Source organism: Oncorhynchus gorbuscha, unplaced genomic scaffold, assembly GCF_021184085.1.
Source record: "Oncorhynchus gorbuscha isolate QuinsamMale2020 ecotype Even-year unplaced genomic scaffold, OgorEven_v1.0 Un_scaffold_859, whole genome shotgun sequence".
Classification (NCBI taxonomy): Eukaryota; Metazoa; Chordata; class Actinopteri; order Salmoniformes; family Salmonidae; genus Oncorhynchus; species Oncorhynchus gorbuscha.
The window spans coordinates 100,100-120,077 of record NW_025745847.1 but is presented as its reverse complement, the minus strand read 5'-3'; the positions used below and the strand labels follow the sequence as shown (position 1 = coordinate 120,077).

Sequence of the window (19,978 nt, the reverse complement as noted above, 5' to 3'; positions counted from 1 at the left end):
CACTTAACCCTAATCGTGCCTGTAAGTCTCTCTGGATAAGAACATCTGGTAAATTACAAAAATGTCAAATTGAAATATGACAAGGGAAAGAATTTCAGCACATTACATCTAACTTCTGCAACACAGAAGTAGAATCTTGTGTAATTTGGTCAGCAGTGTGAATGTCTGTGTTCATGGTGTTAGAAACTGATGTATCCTCAAACACCCCCACCCCTCCCCCATCCCCGATCTGCATGGGCACAACCCCCCCTGTCAATTGTTAAATCCACTTCAATCAGTGTAGATGAAGGGGAGGAGACCTGGTTAAAGGAGGATTTTTAAGCCTTGAGACGATAGAGACATGGATTGTGTCTGTGTTGCCATTCAGAGGGTGAATGAGAAGACAACATATTAGTGACTTTGAACGGGGTGTGGTAGTAGGTGCCAGGTGCACCGGTTTGTGACAAGAACTGCAACGCTGCTGGGTTTTTCACCCTCAACAGTTTCCTGTGTGTATCAAGAATGTTCCACCACCCAAAGGACATCCAGCCAACTGGACACAACTGTGGGAAGCATTGGAGTCAACATGGGCCAGCATCCCTGTGGAACGCTTTCAACACCTCGTAGAGTCAACATGGGCCAGCATCCCTGTGGAACGCTTTCAACACCTTGTAGAGTCAACATGGGCCAGCATCCCTGTGGAACGCTTTCAACACCTTGTAGAGTCAACATGGGCCAGCATCCCTGTGGAACGCTTTCAACACCTTGTAGAGTCAACATGGGCCAGCATCCTTGTGGAACGCTTTCAACACCTTGTAGAGTCAACATGGGCCAGCATCCTTGTGGAACGCTTTCAACACCTTGTAGAGTCAACATGGGCCAGCATCCCTGTGAACCCTTTCAACACCTTGTAGAGTCCATGCCCTGACGAATTGAAGCTGTTCTGAGAGCAAAGGAAGGGGGGCAACTCAATATCAGGAGGTGTCCTTTATGTTTTGTACACTCAGTGTATAATGTACAGGGTGCATTTGGGACCCACTCTGTTTTCCAAGGGAAATGTCTCAGAGAGCACAGTACTCACCTGTTACCTCCTCTGCATTGGGGTCAATGAGGCGGTCCAGACCATAGTCCATGGCACTGTGTGTCCGACGCTGTGGACACAACAAGCACCTGTTTAGTCAGTATGATGTGCTGTAACTCAACATATTATCTGGAGCACAGACCCCTGGGTAAGGAACTGGAGCACAGACCCCTGGGTAAGGAACTGGAGCACAGACCCCTGGGTAAGGAACTGGAGCACAGACCCCTGGGTAAGGAACTGGAGCTCAGACCCCTGGGTAAGGAACTGGAGCACAGACCCCTGGGTAAGGAACTGGAGCACAGACCCCTGGGTAAGGAACTGGAGCTCAGACCCCTGGGTAAGGAACTGGAGCTCAGACCCCTGGGTAAGGAACTGGAGCTCAGACCCCTGGGTAAGGAACTGGATGAGCATAACAATGTTTTCCAAACAGATCTGGCACCAACATCCTCAATCATTGTTCATTTTGAATGAGAACATTGTATTACTTGTATTTAATTGTTTTTTATTTAACCCTTAAGTTGACTGAGAACACATTCTCATTTACAGCAACGTCCTGGGGAATAGTTACAGGGAGAGGAGGGGGGAAGAATGGAACCAATAGGAAGCTACTTGAACATGCTCCTCTAATTAGTCCATTTGGGAAGTTTTTCCTAGTAAACCTTTTTGTTGATTTTCCTCAGTGTTGTCAAGCAGCTCTCCCTAGTTTCCTGCTGCAGCGTGGAGGCCTACCTGAACTGAGTAACAGGTTTGATTTTCCTCAGTGTTGTCAAGCAGCCTCCTAGTTTCCTGCTGCAGCGTGAGGCCTACCTGAACTGAGTAACAGGGTTTGATTTTCCTCAGTGATGTCAAGCAGCCCTCCTAGTTTCCTGCTGCAGCGTGGAGGCCTACCTGAACTGAGTAACAGGTTTGATTTTCCTCAGTGTTGTCAAGCAGCTCTCCTCTAGTTTCCTGCTGCAGCGTGAGGCCTACCTGAACTGAGTAACAGGTTTGATTTTCCTCAGTGTTGTCAAGCAGCCCTCCTAGCTTCCCTGCTGCAGTGTGGAGGCCTACCTGAACTGAGTAACAGGTTTGATTTTTCCCCATGTCCTAAAAACACCTCGTATCACTTTCCTGTGTTCTATTACATCACACATAGTCCTTGGCGATGTCTCCCCTCCCAAAAGATGTTTCACTCACTACCCTGTTAGTTCTCATGTAGTGGTTGACTGACAATGTGTGTAATACAGACTGGATCGATCCCAGTAGACCTCTAGTTCTGGATGAGGCTGTAGCTCTGCTGCTGTTGCTGTTCTGTCTGGACCACGGCCTCATGGAGACAGAGAGACACAATAACACTCAACATCTCTATGCAGGAAACTGGTAGTCCACTCCAGCAGCCTTTAGTTCAAGTTGAAAGACTGAAAAGAATGAGACTTATGTTGAAAGAAAGAACAGGAACCGTTGATGGGGAAAAATGACTTTGTTATTGAAACGGAACGAGTATTGTGTCATTGACAGACGAGAGAAACTTTGTTATTATTGGTCATGTAATAACATTACAGACTCATAGAGGTCTCAGAGGTCTCATAGAGGTGTCATAGAGGTCTCATTCAGGTCTCCTAGAGGGTCTCATAGGGATCAATAGGGATCCCTAGAGGTCTCCTAGAGGTCTCATTCAGGTCTCCTAGAGGTCAATAGAGGCTAAGTCTCCTAGAGGGCCCCTAGAGATCTCATAGAGGTCTCATAGAGGTCAATAGAGGTCAATTCAGGTCTCATTCAATAGAGGTCAATAGAGGTCTCATAGAGGTCTCATAGAGGTCTCATAGAGGTCTCGTAGGGGTCAATAGAGGTCTCATTCAGGTCTCATTCAGGTCTCCTAGAGGTCTAGGGGTCTTCAGGTCTCAGAGGTCTCCTAGAGTGTCATAGAGGTGTCATAGAGGTCCCCATAGAGGTCCCATTCAGGTCTCCTAGAGGTCTCCCTAGAGGTCTCCTAGGAGGTCTCCTAGAGGTCTCCTAGGGGTCTCATAGAGATGTCATAGGATGTCATGAGGTCTCAGAGGTCTCATAGAGGTCTCATTCAGGTCAATAGAGGCCATAGAGGTCTCAATAGAGGTCTCATAGAGGTCTCATAGAGGTCTCAGTCAGGTCTCAGAGGTCTCATTCAGTCTCATTCAGGTCTCATAGAGGTCTCATTCAGGTCTCATTCAGGTCTCATAGAGGTCTCCTAGAGGTCTTATAGGTCTCATAGAGGTCTCCTAGGGGTCTCCTAGAGGTCTCAAAGGTCTCACAGAGGTCTCCTAGAGGTCTCACAGAGGTCTCAGAGAGGTCTCACAGAGGTCCCAGAGGTCTCACTAGAGGTCTCCTAGATCTCATTCAGAAGTCTAATAGGGGTCTCATAGAGGTCTCTATTCGGTCTCATAGAGGTCTCATAGAGTCTCAGAGGTCTCATAGGTCTCAGAGGTCTCAGAGGTCTAATTCCGAGGTCTCAGAGGTCTCATTCAGGTCTCATTCAGGTCTCATTCAGGTCTCATTCAGGTCTCATTCAGGTCTCCTAGAGGTCTCATAGAAGTCTCCTAGAGGTCTCATTCAGGAGAGGTCTCATTCAGAGGTCTCAGAGGTCTCCTAGAGGTCTCATAGAGGTCTCATTCAGAGTCTAATAGAAGTCTCATAGAGGTCTCATAGGGTCTCATACAGGTCAGGTCTCATAGAGGTCTCATTCAAGTCTCATAGAGGTCTCATTCAGGTCTCATTCAGGTATCATAGTGGTCTCATTCAGGTCTCATAGGGGTCTCATAGAGGTCTCTTTCAAGTCTCATTCAGGTCTCATTCAGGTCTCATTCAGGTCTCATTCAGAGGTCTCATTCAGATCGTATTGAGGTCTACAGACTTAGAGGAGGGAAGATGTGACCTGATATAGTTCCTATGTGATGCGTATTAACACTAGCGGGTGATACAACTATCACTGGAGTATTCTGCGTAGTGTTATGACCCGACTTAACTTGTCATTAGTCATGTGGCCGCTTAGCAGAGACGCCCCATTGTAGTCCCTAGTCAAGTGAGTTCCACAGTAAATAACATAAAAGGATACACTTGGCCTCCGAGCTGTTTACTACCACATCAGACTTTACGGAGGGGTCAGAGTCAATTCCACTCACGAAACAGAGTCACGGTGAATGGAGAGAGAGCGGGGACTAGTCGCTATGGAGCTCGCAGAGCGACAGCAACAATATCCCTGTCACACAAACACTTTGGTGGGTCTTGGGACTCACTGGTGGCCTGTGTACTATCCAGTAGGCTCTCTCCTGACAGTCAACACCGCTCTCTGGCTTCTTCCTCTTTATTAGCCCTGACAGACAGACAGACAGACAGACAGGCAGACAGACAGGTGAGAGACAGACAGACAGACAGACAGACAGACAGACAGACAGACAGACAGACAGACAGACAGACAGACAGACAGCAGAGAGGCAGAGAGGCAGACAGGAGACAGAAACAGACAGACATGGAGAGACAGGCAGACGGAGACAGAAACAGACAGACATGGGAGAGACAGGCAGACGGAGACAGAAACAGACAGACATGGAGAGACAGGCAGACGGGGAGACAGAAACAGACAGACATGGGAGAGACAGGCAGACGGGAGACAGAAACAGACAGACATGGGAGAGACAGGCAGACGGGAGACAGAAACAGACAGACATGGGAGAGACAGGCAGACGGGAGACAGAAACAGATGACATGGAGACAGGCAGACGGGAGACAGAAACAGACAGACATGGGAGAGACAGGCAGACGGGAGACAGAAACAGACAGACATGGGAGAGACAGGCAGACGGGAGACAGAAACAGACAGACATGGGAGAGACAGGCAGACGGGAGACAGAAACAGACAGACATGGGAGAGACAGGCAGACGGGGAGACAGAAACAGACAGACAGGAGACAGAAACAGGGGAGACAGACAGACAGGACACAGAAACAGACAGACAGAGACAGAAACAGGGGAGACAGACAGACAGGAGAGACAGGAGAAAGAAACAGTCAGAAATGACAGACAGGAGACAGAAACAGTCAGAACAACAGACAGGAGACAGAAACAGTCAGAACACAGAGAGGAGAGACAGGAGACAGAAACAGACAGACAGACAGGAGACAGAAACAGTCAGAACACAGACAGGAGAGACAGGAGACAGAAACAGACAGACAGACAGGAGACAGAAACAGTCAGAACACAGGACAGGAGAGACAGGAGACAGAAACAGACAGACAGACAGGAGACAGAAACAGTCAGAACACAGACAGGAGAAACAGACAGAGGGAAAGGAGGTAGATACCGGAGACAAAGAGAGACAGGTCACTATTGTATTACACCTGGTCTTGGGGGACCCACAATGTGCAGGCTTTTATTCATCCAAGCACTAACACATCTGATTAAAATAATCACACAGCTCTTGATTAGGTCAATCAGACATGTTAATGCTGGTCTGGATCAAAAGCCTGCACAGTGTGTGGTCCCTACCGACACATAAACAGCGGTCAAATCCAGTCTTCAGACAACAGGGATACATACTTGTACTGCTCTGTAGCCTGCATCACGATGAAATCCCACTTGGGGTTCATCCATTTGTGGAGATTGTCGTAGTGTTGCTGTTGAAAACAACAGATGTTTGGCTAAAATAACTAAAAGTCAAATAGTTAGACGACACAAAATCCCCGACGCTGAAAGAACAGATACATGTGTAAAGAAATATATATCTCCTCAATCCTGCTTAAGAACCCCAGAAAACAGAATATAACCAACACCAGCCCTTAAACCACCACTATAGCCCTATGGGTAGGGCAGCTACTGTACCTGACATTAACATGTCATTTAGCAGACGCTCTTATCCAGAGATAGCTAGCTGAGACAACAGCACTTCACTGTCATAGTACATGGGATTTATTTAAGATGTGCACCCCACCCGTAGTACCTGCTCATAGGGCTCCAGCATCCCCCCACCCATAGTACCTGCTCATAGGGCCCAGCATCCCCATCCCCCCAAACCCCACCCCACCCGTAGTACCTGCTCATAGGGCTCCAGCCCCCCCCCCACCCCACCCCGTAGTACCTGTCATAGGGCTCCAGCACCCCCCCCCCCACCCCACCCCACCCGTAGTACCTGCTCACGACAGGGCTCCAGCACCCCCCCACCCCACCCCACCCGTAGTACCTGCTCATAGGGCTCCAGCATCCCCACCCGTAGTACCTGCTCTAGGGCTCCAGCATCCCCATCCCCCCCCAAACCCCCACCCCACCCGTAGTACCTGCTCATAGGGCTCCAGCACCCCCCACCCCACCCCACCCGTAGTACCTGCTCATAGGGCTCCAGCACCCCACCCCACCCCACCCCATAGGGCTCCAGCATCCCCCCCCACCCGTAGTACCTGCTCATAGGGCTCAGGTACCAGCTCATCCCCATCCCCACCCCACCCATAGTACCTGCTCATAGGGCTCCAGCACCCCCCCCCACCCCACCCGTAGTACCTGCTCATAGGCCCAGCAGTATCCCCCACCCATAGTACCTGCTCATAGGGCTCCAGCATCCCTTCTTCCGGATGTTTCCTCCTGGCCAGGTAGACGGCTTTAGGGAGAGAGAGGGGAAGTATACCACATGTTATGTAACACATCTTTACCTCACATCCTGGTGCAGAAAACTGGGCCAATACATCATCAGCTTGTCTACGTGACTGAATGTTATTATGTCACTATCTGAACATGCACTGGAATGTTATTATGTCACTATCTGAACATGTGACTCGGAATGTTATTATGTCACTATCTGAACATGTGACTCGAATGTTATTATGTCACTATCTGAACATGTGACTCGAATGTTATTATGTCACTATCTGAACATGTGACTCGAATGTTATTATGTCACTATCTGAACATGTGACTCGGAATGTTATTATGTCACTATCTGAACATGTGACTCGAATGTTATTATGTCACTATCTGAACATGACTCGGAATGTTATTATGTCACTATCTGAACATGTGACTCGGAATGTTATTATGTCACTATCTGAACATGTGACTCGGAATGTTATTATGTCACTATCTGAACATGTGACTCGAATGTTTATTATGTCACTATCTGAACATGTGACTCCTGGAATGTTATTATGTCACTATCTGAACATGTGACTTCGGAATGTTATTATGTCACTATCTGAACATGTGACTCGGAATGTTATTATGTCACTATCTGAACATGTGACTCCGGAATGTTATTGTGTCACTATCTGAACATGTGACTCAGAATGTTATTATGTCACTATCTGAGTGAACATGTGACTCGAATGTTATTGTGTCACTATCTGAACATGTGACTCAGAATGTTATTATGTCACTATCTGAGTGAACATGACTCGAATGTTATTGTGTCACTATCTGAACATGTGACTCGGAATGTTATTATGTCACTATCTGAACATGTGACTCGGAATGTTATTATGTCACTATCTGAGTGAACATGTGACTCAGAATGTTTATTGTGTCACTATCTGAACATGTGACTCAGAATGTTTATTGTGTCACTATCTGAACATGTGACTCGGAATGTTATTATGTCACTATCTGAACATGTGACTCGGAATGTTATTATGTCACTATCTGAACATGTGACTCAGAATGTTTATTGTGTCACTATCTGAACATGTGACTCAGAATGTTTATTGTGTCACTATCTGAACATGTGACTCAGAATGTTTATTGTGTCACTATCTGAACATGTGACTTCCGAATGTTTATTGTGTCACTATCTGAACATGTGACTCGGAATGTTTATTGTGTCACTATCTGAACATGTGACTCGGAATGTTTATTGTGTCACTATCTGAACATGTGACTCAGAATGTTTGTGTCACTATCTGAACATGTGACTCAGAATGTTTGTGTCACTATCTGAACATGTGACTCAGAATGTTTATTGTGTCACTATCTGAACATGTGACTCAGAATGTTTATTGTGTCACTATCTGAACATGTGACTCAGAATGTTTATTGTGTCACTATCTGAACATGTGACTCAGAATGTTTGTGTCACTATCTGAACATGTGACTCAGAATGTTTGTGTCACTATCTGAACATGTGACTCAGAATGTTTATTGTGTCACTATCTGAACATGTGACTCGGAATGTTTATTGTGTCACTATCTGAACATGTGACTCAGAATGTTTATTGTGTCACTATCTGAACATGTGACTCAGAATGTTTATTGTGTCACTATCTGAACACAAAAAAAATATTACTTTTACATTACCGTGTAGTTTACCAATAAAATGGTCGGTCTGACTGAAGTTGACATACTCAGTATTCATATCCCGAAAGAAAGAAGTTATCTCACTACAATAATACATTTTAATAGAAAGTTAGCAAAATAGATAAGATGTTGCTACCATGGAAAGGAAAAATACCTGTCTATTTGTGGAAAAAATCACCCTGATCAACTCTTTAGTCATATCCCAGTTTTCCCTGATCAACTCTTTAGTCAGATCCCAGTTTTCCCTGATCAACTCTTTAGTCAGATCCCAGTTTGCCCTGATTAACTCCTTTAGTCATATCCCAGTTTACCTGATTAACTCCTTTAGTCATATCCCAGTTTACCCTGATTAACTCCTGGTCATATCCCAGTTTACCCTGATTAACTCTAGTCAGATCCCAGTTTACCCTGATTAACTCCTTTAGTCATATCCCAGTTTACCCTGGATTAACTCCTTTAGTCAGATCCCAGTTTGCCCTGATTAACTCCTTTAGTCATATCCCAGTTTGCCCTGATTAACTCTTTAGTCATATCCCAGTTTACCCTGATTAACTCCTTTAGTCTTTATGAGGAGGAGATGCACTGCAGTACTTAATGCAGCTGGTGACCACACCAGATGATGGCTGTTACTTTTGATTTTGACCCCCTTTGTTCAGGGACACATTATTCCATTTCTGTTAGTCACATGTCTATGGAACTTGTTCAGTTTATGTCTCAGTTGTTGAATCTTGTTATGTTCATACAAATATTTACACGTTAAGTTTGCTGAAAATATTTTGGTTAGGCAAGGTGTGACTAGAGTGGGCATACTATGTTCATTTTCTATGTTTTGCATTTCTTTGTTGTTTGGCCGGGTGTGGTTCTCAATCAGAGGCAGCTGTCTATCGTTGTTCTGGATTGAGAACCATATCTTAGGTAGCTTTTCCAACATGGGTTTTGTGGGTAGTTGTTTTGTGTTTTGTTCATTCTTTTTGTTATTTTGGTTAATCAGTGTTCAGTTCTTTTAATAAAAAGCTGTTATGTCCTCAGACGGGCCACTACAGAAGATAAACCCACCATAGTCTATGTCCTCAGAGGGGCCACTACAGAAGATAAACCCACCATAGTCTATGTCCTCAGAGGGGCCACTACAGAAGATAGACTATGGTGGGTTTATGTCCTCAGAGGGGCCACTACAGAAGATAAACCCACCATAGTCTATGTCCTCAGATGGGCCACTACAGAAGATAAACCCACCATAGTCTATGTCCTCAGAGGGGCCACTACAGAAGATAAACCCACCATAGTCTATGTCCTCAGCGGGCCACTTCTGCACAGGCCAGAAATAAGGGGTCTGCAGAAAGGTTGGGACAGACGGTGACATGAAGATTAGTCATTTGCTCTGCCTCTGACACAGGTAGTTCCAGGGAGATACAGGAGATAGACACAGGTAGTTACAGGTAGTTACAGGGAGATAGACACAGGTAGTTACAGGGGAGATAGACACAGGTAAAGATAGACACAGGTAGTTACAGGGAGATAGACACAGGTAGTTACAGGGAGATAGACACAGGTAAAGATAGACACATGTAGTTACAGGGAGATAGACACAGGTAGTTACAGGGAGATAGACACAGGTAGTTACAGGGAGATAGACACAGGTAGTTACAGGGAGATAGACACAGGTAGTTACAGGGAGATACAGGTAGATAGACAAAGGTAGTTACAGGGAGATAGACACAGGTAAAGATAGACACATGTAGTTACAGGGAGATAGACACAGGTAGTTACAGGGAGATGGACACAGGTAAAGATAGACACAGGTAGTTACAGGGAGATGGACACAGGTAAAGATAGACACAGGTAGTTACAGGGAGATAGACACAGGTAAAGATAGACACAGGTAGTTACAGGGAGATAGACACAGGTAAAGATAGACACAGGTAGTTACAGGGAGATAGACACAGGTAGTTACAGGGAGATAGACACAGGTAGTTACAGGGAGATAGACACTTAGTTACAGGGAGATAGACACAGGTAAAGATAGACACAGGTAGTTACAGGGAGATAGACACAGGTAGTTACAGGGAGATAGACACAGGTAGTTACAGGGATATACAGGTAGATAGACAAAGGTAGTTACAGGGAGATAGACACAGGTAAAGATAGACACAGGTAGTTACAGGGAGATAGACACAGGTAAAGATAGACACAGGTAGTTACAGGGAGATAGACACAGGTAGTTACAGGGAGATAGACACAGGTAGTTACAGGGATATACAGGTAGATAGACAAAGGTAGTTACAGGGAGATAGACACAGGTAAAGATAGACACATGTAGTTACAGGGAGATAGACACAGGTAGTTACAGGGAGATGGACACAGGTAAAGATAGACACTGGTAGTTACAGGGAGATAGACACAGGTAAAGATAGACACAGGTAGTTACAGGGAGATAGACACAGGTAGTTACAGGGAGATAGACACCGGTAGTTACAGGGAGATAGACACAGGTAAAGATAGACACCGGTAGTTACAGGGAGATAGACACAGGTAGTTACAGGGAGATGGACACAGGTAAAGATAGACACTGGTAGTTACAGGGAGATAGACACAGGTAAAGATAGACACAGGTAGTTACAGGGAGATAGACACAGGTAGTTACAGGGAGATAGACACCGGTAGTTACAGGGAGATAGACACAGGTAAAGATAGACACCGGTAGTTACAGGGAGATAGACACAGGTAAAGATAGACACCGGTAGTTACAGGGAGATAGACACAGGTAGTTACAGGGAGATAGACACAGGTAAAGATACATTTACATTACATTTAAGTCATTTAGCAGACGCTCTTATAGACACAGGTAGTTACAGGGAGATAGACACAGGTAAAGATAGACTCAGGTAGTTACAGGGAGATAGACACAGGTAGTTACAGGAGATAGACTCAGGTAGTTACAGGGAGATAGACACAGGTAGTTACAGGGAGATAGACACAGGTAAAGATAGACACAGGTAGTTACAGGGAGATAGACACATGTAAAGATAGACACCGGTAGTTACAGGAGATAGACACAGGTAAAGATAGACACAGGTAGTTACAGGGAGATAGACACAGGTAAAGATACATTTACATTACATTTAAGTCATTTAGCAGACGCTCTTATAGACACAGGTAGTTACAGGGAGATAGACTCAGGTAGTTACAGGGAGATAGACACAGGTAAAGATAGACACAGGTAGTTACAGGGAGATAGACACAGGTAAAGATAGACACAGGTAGTTACAGGGAGATAGACACAGGTAGTTACAGGGAGATAGACACAGGTAGTTACAGGGATATACAGGTAGATAGACAAAGGTAGTTACAGGGAGATAGACACAGGTAAAGATAGACACATGTAGTTACAGGGAGATAGACACAGGTAGTTACAGGGAGATGGACACAGGTAAAGATAGACACAGGTAGTTACAGGGAGATAGACACAGGTAAAGATAGACACAGGTAGTTACAGGGAGATAGACACAGGTAAAGATAGACACAGGTAGTTACAGGGAGATAGACACAGGTAGTTACAGGGAGATAGACACAGGTAGTTACAGGGAGATAGACACCGGTAGTTACAGGGAGATAGACACAGGTAAAGATAGACACCGGTAGTTACAGGGAGATAGACACAGGTAGTTACAGGGAGATAGACACAGGTAAAGATACATTTACATTACATTTAAGTCATTTAGCAGACGCTCTTATAGACACAGGTAGTTACAGGGAGATAGACACAGGTAAAGATAGACTCAGGTAGTTACAGGGAGATAGACACAGGTAAAGATAGACACAGGTAGTTACAGGGAGATAGACACAGGTAGTTACAGGGAGATAGACACAGGTAGTTACAGGGAGATAGACACAGGTAAAGATAGACACAGGTAGTTACAGGGAGATAGACACATGTAAAGATAGACACAGGTAGTTACAGGGAGATAGACACAGGTAAAGATACATTTACATTACATTTAAGTCATTTAGCAGACGCTCTTATAGACACAGGTAGTTACAGGGAGATAGACACAGGTAAAGATAGACTCAGGTAGTTACAGGGAGATAGACACAGGTAGTTACAGGGAGATAGACTCAGGTAGTTACAGGAGATAGACACAGGTAGTTACAGGGAGATAGACACAGGTAGTTACAGGGAGATAGACACAGGTAAAGATAGACACAGGTAGTTACAGGGAGATAGACACAGGTAAAGATAGACACAGGTAGTTACAGGGAGATAGACACATGTAAAGATAGACACAGGTAGTTACAGGGAGATAGACACAGGTAAAGATAGACACAGGTAGTTACAGGGAGATAGACACAGGTAAAGATAGACACAGGTAGTTACAGGGAGATAGACACAGGTAGTTATAGGGAGATAGACACAGGTAGTTACAGGGAGATAGACACAGGTAGTTACAGGGAAATAGACACAGGTAAAGATAGACACCGGTAGTTACAGGAGATAGACACAGGTAAAGATAGACACAGGTAGTTACAGGGAGATAGACACAGGTAGTTATAGGGAGATAGACACAGGTAGTTACAGGGAGATAGACACAGGTAAAGATAGACACAGGTATTTACAGGGAGATAGACACAGGTAAAGATAGACACAGGTATTTACAGGGAGATAGACACAGGTAGTTACAGGGAGATAGACACAGGTAGTTACAGGGAGATAGACACAGGTAAAGAGACACAGATAGTTACAGGGAGATAGACACAGGTAGTTACAGGGAGATAGACACAGGTAGTTACAGGGAGATAGACACAGGTAGTTACAGGGAGATAGACACAGGTATTTACAGGGAGATACAGGGAGATAGACACAGGTAGTTACAGGCAGGTACCTGGAAGCGGTAGAGGTGCTGTCGGGGACCAGGACCAACTTCCTGTGGTTCTGGAGGGGGTAGATGTACCCGTAGGCCACCAGCATGGTCCCAAACGCCTGGGCCTCTGGTGGAGGGAGGGGGAAGAGAAGAGGGGGTGAGAGGAGGGGGGGAGAGGAAGGGGGGAGGAGAGGAGAGAAGGGTGAGTTCATATATTATCAAAGCTCTTGGTTATACTTTAGTTTACAGCCTTTAACTACTAGTGACTTGCTTGCATAATAACATGGTAATGAAGTAATAATTACATTAAAAAATATACCTTAATTGTGTTGGATTAATTGATATAATTACCCAGCAGAATCCATTCATAGAATCCAGTTGCTTACCTTCTGTGGTAACCTTCATTTTGGTGACAATCCATGCTAGAATGTCCTGCCCTGTGTGATGGATGACAAGTGAATATTGATCTTCACAGCATGAAATCTGTGAGCTGGCTCTCACAGGACTGGTCTACACACAGACTACCTGTTGAAGGCACTACCTGGCTCTCACAGGCCTGGTCTACACACAGACTACCTGTTGAAGGTACGACCTGGCTCAGACACAGGCCTGGTCTACACACAGACTACCTGTTGAAGGTACGACCTTGCTCAGACACAGGCCTGGTCTACACACAGACTACCTGTTGAAGGTACTACCTGGCTCTCACAGGCCTGGTCTACACACAGACTACCTGTTGAAGGTACGACCTGGCTCAGACACAGGCCTGGTCTACACACAGACTACCTGTTGAAGGTACTACCTGGCTCTCACAGGCCTGGTCTACACAGACTACCGGTTGAAGGTACGACCTGGCTCTCACAGGCCTGGTCTACACACAGACTACCTGTTGAAGGTACTACCTGGCTCTAACAGGCCTGGTCTACACACAGACTACCTGTTGAAGGTACTACCTGGCTCTCACAGGCCTGGTCTACACACAGACTACCTGTTGAAGGTACGACCTGGCTCAGACACAGGCCTGGTCTACACACAGACTACCTGTTGAAGGTACTACCTGGCTCTCACAGGCCTGGTCTACACACAGACTACCTGTTGAAGGTACTACCTGGCTCTCACAGGCCTGGTCTACACACAGACTACCTGTTGAAGGTAGTACCTGGCTCTCACAGGCCTGGTCTACACACAGACTACCTGTTGAAGATAGTACCTGGCTCAGACACAGACACAGTGCAGAATCCATCCACTTGATAACAATGTGCAGGAGTTTATGCCGTATAGCTTAACTTGTGATTAGATTGATCAGTATATATCCAGTGCCTTGCGAAAGTATTCGGCCCTCTTGAACTTTGTGACCTTTTGCCACATTTCAGGCTTCAAACATAACGATATAAAACTGTATTGTTTTGTGAAGAATCAACAACAAGTGGGACACAATCATGAAGTGGAACGACATTTATTGGATATTTCAAACTTTTTTAACAAATCAAAAACTGAAAAATTGGGCGTGCAAAATTATTCAGCCCCCTTAAGTTAATATTTTGTAGCGCCACCTTTTGCTGCGATTACAGCTGTAAGTCGCTTGGGGTATGTCTCTATCAGTTTTGCACATCGAGAGACTGAAATTTTTTCCCATTCCTCCTTGCAAAACAGCTCGAGCTCAGTGAGGTTGGATGGAGAGCATTTGTGAACAGCAGTTTTCAGTTCTTTCCACAGATCTTCGATTGGATTCAGGTCTGGACTTTGACTTGGCCATTCTAACACCTGGATATGTTTATTTTTGAACCATTCCATTGTAGATTTTTGCTTTATGTTTTGGATCATTGTCTTGTTGGAAGACAAATATCCGTCCCAGTCTCAGGTCTTTTGCAGACTCCATCAGGTTTTCTTCCAGAATGGTCCTGTATTTGGCTCCATCCATCTTCCCATCAATTTTAACCATCTTCCCTGTCCCTGCTGAAGAAAAGCAGGCCCAAACCATAATGCTGCCACCACCATGTTTGACAGTGGGGATGATGTGTTCAGGGTGATGAGCTGTGTTGCTTTTACGCCAAACATTACGTTTTGCAATGTTGCCAAAAAGTTCAATTTTGGTTTCATCTGACCAGAGCACATTCCTCCACATGTTTGGTGTGTCTCCCAGGTGGCTTGTGGCAAACTTTAATCAACACATTTTATGGATATCTTTAAGAAATGGCTTTCTTCTTGCCACTCTTCCATTATGCTGCAGTAGTTTGTGTCGGGGGCTAGGGTCAGTTTGTTTATCTGGAGTACTTCTCCTGTCCTATTCAGGTGTCCTGTGTGAATCTAAGTGTCGTTCTCTAATTCTCTCCTTCTCTCTTTCTTTCTCTCTCTCGGAGGACCTGAGCCCTAGGACCATGCCCCAGGACTACCTGACATGATGACTCCTTGCTGTCCCCAGTCCACCTGGCCATGCTGCTGCTCCAGTTTCAACTGGCCTGGGCCCCTAGGACCATGTCCCAGGACTACCTGACATGAGGACTCCTTGCTGTCCCCAGTCCACCTGGCCATGCTCCTGCTCCAGTTTCAACTGTTCTGCCTTACTATTATTCAACCATGCTGGTCATTTATGAACATTTGAACATCTTGGCCACGTTCTGTTATAATCTCCACCCGGCACAGCCAGAAGAGGACTGGCCACCCCACATATGCTCTCTCTAATTCTCTCTTTCTTTCTCTCTCTCGGAGGACCTGAGCCCTAGGACCGTGCCCCAGGACTACCTGACATGATGGCTCCTTGCTGTCCCCAGTCCACCTGACTGTGCTGCTGCTCCAGTTTCAACTGTTCTGCCTTATTATTATTTGACCATGCTGGTCATTTATGAACATTTGAACATCTTGGTCATGTTCTGTTATAATCTCTACCCGGCACAGCCAGAAGAGGACTGGCCTCCCCACATAGCCCGGTTCCTCTCTAGGTTTCTTCCTAGGTTTTGGCCTTTCTAGGGAGTTTTTCCTAGCCACCGTGCTTTTACACCTGCATTGTTTGCTGTTTGGGGTTTTAGGCTGGGTTTCTGTACAGCACTTTGAGATATCAGCTGATGTACGAAGGGCTATATAAATAAATTTGATTTGATTTGAAAGGCCAGATTTGTGCAATATATGACTGATTGTTGTCCTATGGACAGAGTCTCCCACCTCAGCTGTAGATCTCTGCAGTTCATCCAGAGTGATCATGGGCCTCTTGGCTGCATCTCTGATCAGTCTTCTCCTTGTATAAGCTGAAAGTTTAGAGGGACGGCCAGGTCTTGGTAGATTTGCAGTGGTCTGATACTCCTTCCATTTCAATATTATCGCTTGCACAGTGCTCCTTGGGATGTTTAAAGCTTGGGAAATATTTTTGTATCCAAATCCGGCTTTAAACTTCTTCACAACAGTATCTCGGACCTGCCTGGTGTGTTCCTTGTTCTTCATGATGCTCTCTGCGCTTTTAACGGACCTCTGAGACTATCACAGTGCAGGTGCATTTATACGGAGACTTGATTACACACAGGTGGATTGTATTTATCATCATTAGTCATTTAGGTCAACATTGGATCATTCAGAGATCCTCACTGAACTTCTGGAGAGAGTTTGCTGCACTGAAAGTAAAGGGGCTGAATAATTTTGCACGCCCAATTTTTCAGTTTTTGATTTGTTAAAAAAAGTTTGAAATATCCAATAAATGTCGTTCCACTTCATGATTGTGTCCCACTTGTTGTTGATTCTTCACAAAAAATACAGTTTTATATCTTTGTTAGAAGCCTGAAATGTGGCAAAAGGTCGCAAAGTTCAAGGGGGCCGAATACTTTCGCAAGGCACTGTATCTGTCTGTTTGTCATGAAAAACTACAAATCACAATAACAACCAGCACTGAAGCAGGAAGTACCATGACTGTGATGACAATTTCCTGTCTGTCACATGGTCCTTCCTTCCCTTCATCTCCAGCCCTCCTGTTCGCCCAAACGGCACCCTATTTCCTATATAGTTTGGACCAGGGGCCATAAGGATACGTAGTGCACTATGTAGGGAATAGGGTGCTATTTGGGATGAACAGGAGGGCTGGAGATGAAGGGAAGGAAGGACCATGTTGCTACATTGTTCCCTCTATAGTGCTCTAGTTTAGACCACACCCATAAGTCTACGCAGTGCACTATGTAGGGAATAGGGTGCTATTTGGGATGAACAGGAGGGCTGGAGATGAAGGGAAAGAAGGACCATGTTGCTACATTATTCCCTCTATAGTGCTCTAGTTTAGACCACGCCCATAAGTCTACACAGTGCACTGTGCCATTTGGGATGTAAGTGTGACCTTTCCCCTCTGGCCCTGGTCTTAGCCAGGGATTAGAGGGCAGTTTGGGAGCACAAAGCCCCCACACAGATCTGATCCAATTGAGAGCTGTCTTATATAACCTTCAGTAGCAAGCCTAGCAGGCGGTCTACAAAACAGTCTGCCGCAGCTCTAGAATCTTAGCTTGTCCAAAAACTACCCACAACTTCCCAGAATTCTTTTTTTTTTAAAATAACAACAATGTAGCATTGTTGGGAGGTGTTTCCCTACTGTTTCCCCTACTGGGCAGCGTCGCTACCTAGCTCTCTATTGGCTTCAGTTGAACGTTTGGGTTGTTTCAGCCCTGCTACATGGCTACAGTGGTTATATTTCACTCCACCAGGAAAAGGATCTAGGACAAAACATTGTCATACAGGAGATATGTCTCTCAGTGGGGCGACCATCTGGTGCTGTGACTCACCGTTGATGACGTGTGGAATAATGGTTACATTGAGTTTCTGGTCGGCACCCTTTACCCCACTCTTAGGATCCTGCATCTCAACCACAAACACCTCCACCTGGAACATGTTGGGGGGGGGAGAGACACCCAGACTCAAAATACACTTTGGTTTGTTTCAACGAAATGGAAGAAAACAGTCCTATCAGGTCAAAGGTCATAGTGATGTGTTCTGTATGATACCTCCTGACTTCTGAGATGTGGATGACCTGATTGGCTCAGAGCCATTTCCCCCTGCTGTCCAAGCAGCTAATTGGTTTAGAGCAGGGGTTCTTAAACTTTTTTAGCTTGAGACCCAAATAAGAAATTGACCGTCCTCCTGTGACACAAACGGTCCAACAACGACCGAATCAAGAAGAAATAGTGGGTGATTATAGATGTATTCTCATAACTCACTACCCACCTCTCCACATTTACCCAGGGCCCACTTTGAGTCCTGACCCACAAGTATAAGAAAGCCTTGTTTAGAGGTTAGATTTAGATTGGATCTCTGAGAGGTTTACAATCTCTTCGCTGTGAACAAAATAAATATACAGTAGCCTACAGGGAATGAAACAATAACGTGAGTCTAGTAGCATCTTTTGATGACGCTATGCAGACTACCACATTGAAAGTCGTGATGACTTCCCAGCTGTTCCATTTCCATTTGTAATTGGATGGGAACAGGATTATGGCCAAATCCACCAAATTAGAACCTCTTGTAAATAAACAACATTATACAATTAACTTTTACAAACCAATTGATTCGTTTTTTTTAAGAAATGGAAGGGGAAATTGAAACAACAATCTTGGGGCTCCTCGTGAATTTACTGTAAACTATAATAATCTATCAACAAGTAGGCATCACCAGCACACCTCAAATCAATCGACATGATGTGAACTTTTAGTTTATCTAAAGTCTATTACCTTTTTCTCAAAACATGTAAAAGTACTGATAAATGACATAAACGTATTGGTAATTAACCTACATGTTTTAGGCATGCCATCCGTGGTCGGTAGTGCTGACCATAATCTCTCAGCGTCCTAATTGTCATGTTTACGGTCAGTCGATACGCGGACCTAAAGAAGAAAATCCAGGTATGAAATGTTCATGGAAAAAAAAGTGATCACACAGGTATAAAGGTATACCCGGGGCTGGGACCGTAGCCTATTCCGTTGACCGCGCGTCAGAGATTGCGTGAGAGGGGCCAGAAAGCGCGAGGACGGATTTATCGACCAATGACAGCTCGGCTAAACTCTGGTTTAATAACCTGTTACGTGTGACAGTGACACCAACATACGTCACACCATCAAGCAACTATCAATTTGGTGGCATTATGACAGTAAAACCTTGAATTGAAATGTAACAGTAGCTGGATTATCGTTTATTGAAATATAGAACTATATATTTTTAAATCCAGGTGAAATATTTGTCGCCCCAGAATGTGGTGAAAGAGGAAGGATAAAAACAATCAACTTTTTTGCGATCAATTCACTGGATGATAAAATAATAATAATTTGTCACATATATATATTTTTTTGTAATTTGATCTCTCATTTAAGCCTATGAATTTCACAGGTAAACTAGGGCTAGTCTACCTTAACCACAGATGGTGCCAAAAACGATACCACAGGTGAAGGTGTCGGACCGACATGACTCCCCGGGTATACACTGCCCTCTACCGCACCCAGGTGGTACTGCTGATAAATGCATGATATTAAATTATGCCGACCTGCATTGCAGTGCATCCTTCTGATGTGTTGTCATGTTGTAACCAGTGTATATCTCATCTCCCGAAGCCTCACCACCTCCACGTTACCACATCCGCAAGGTGGAGTGCAGACGAGAGTGTTCGGAGTGAATCTTGTTGTTGCGTGCCTGTCTTTGTTTGTTGAAATCCATGCTTTTTAATAAAACGTTAATCAAATACACCCACCGACTGTTTATTTTGTTGCTGTTTCTCCAAGATGGCGACTCGTCTTTCTAAGTGAGGCACAATGTGTGTAGG

General features: G+C 45.0%; 1 pseudogene; it reads right to left on the bottom strand.

The window, feature by feature from the left end:
* Window positions 1-904: 904 nt before the first annotated feature.
* On the bottom strand, window positions 905-19,160 carry LOC124020578 (annotated as a pseudogene).
* Window positions 19,161-19,978: the final 818 nt, after the last annotated feature.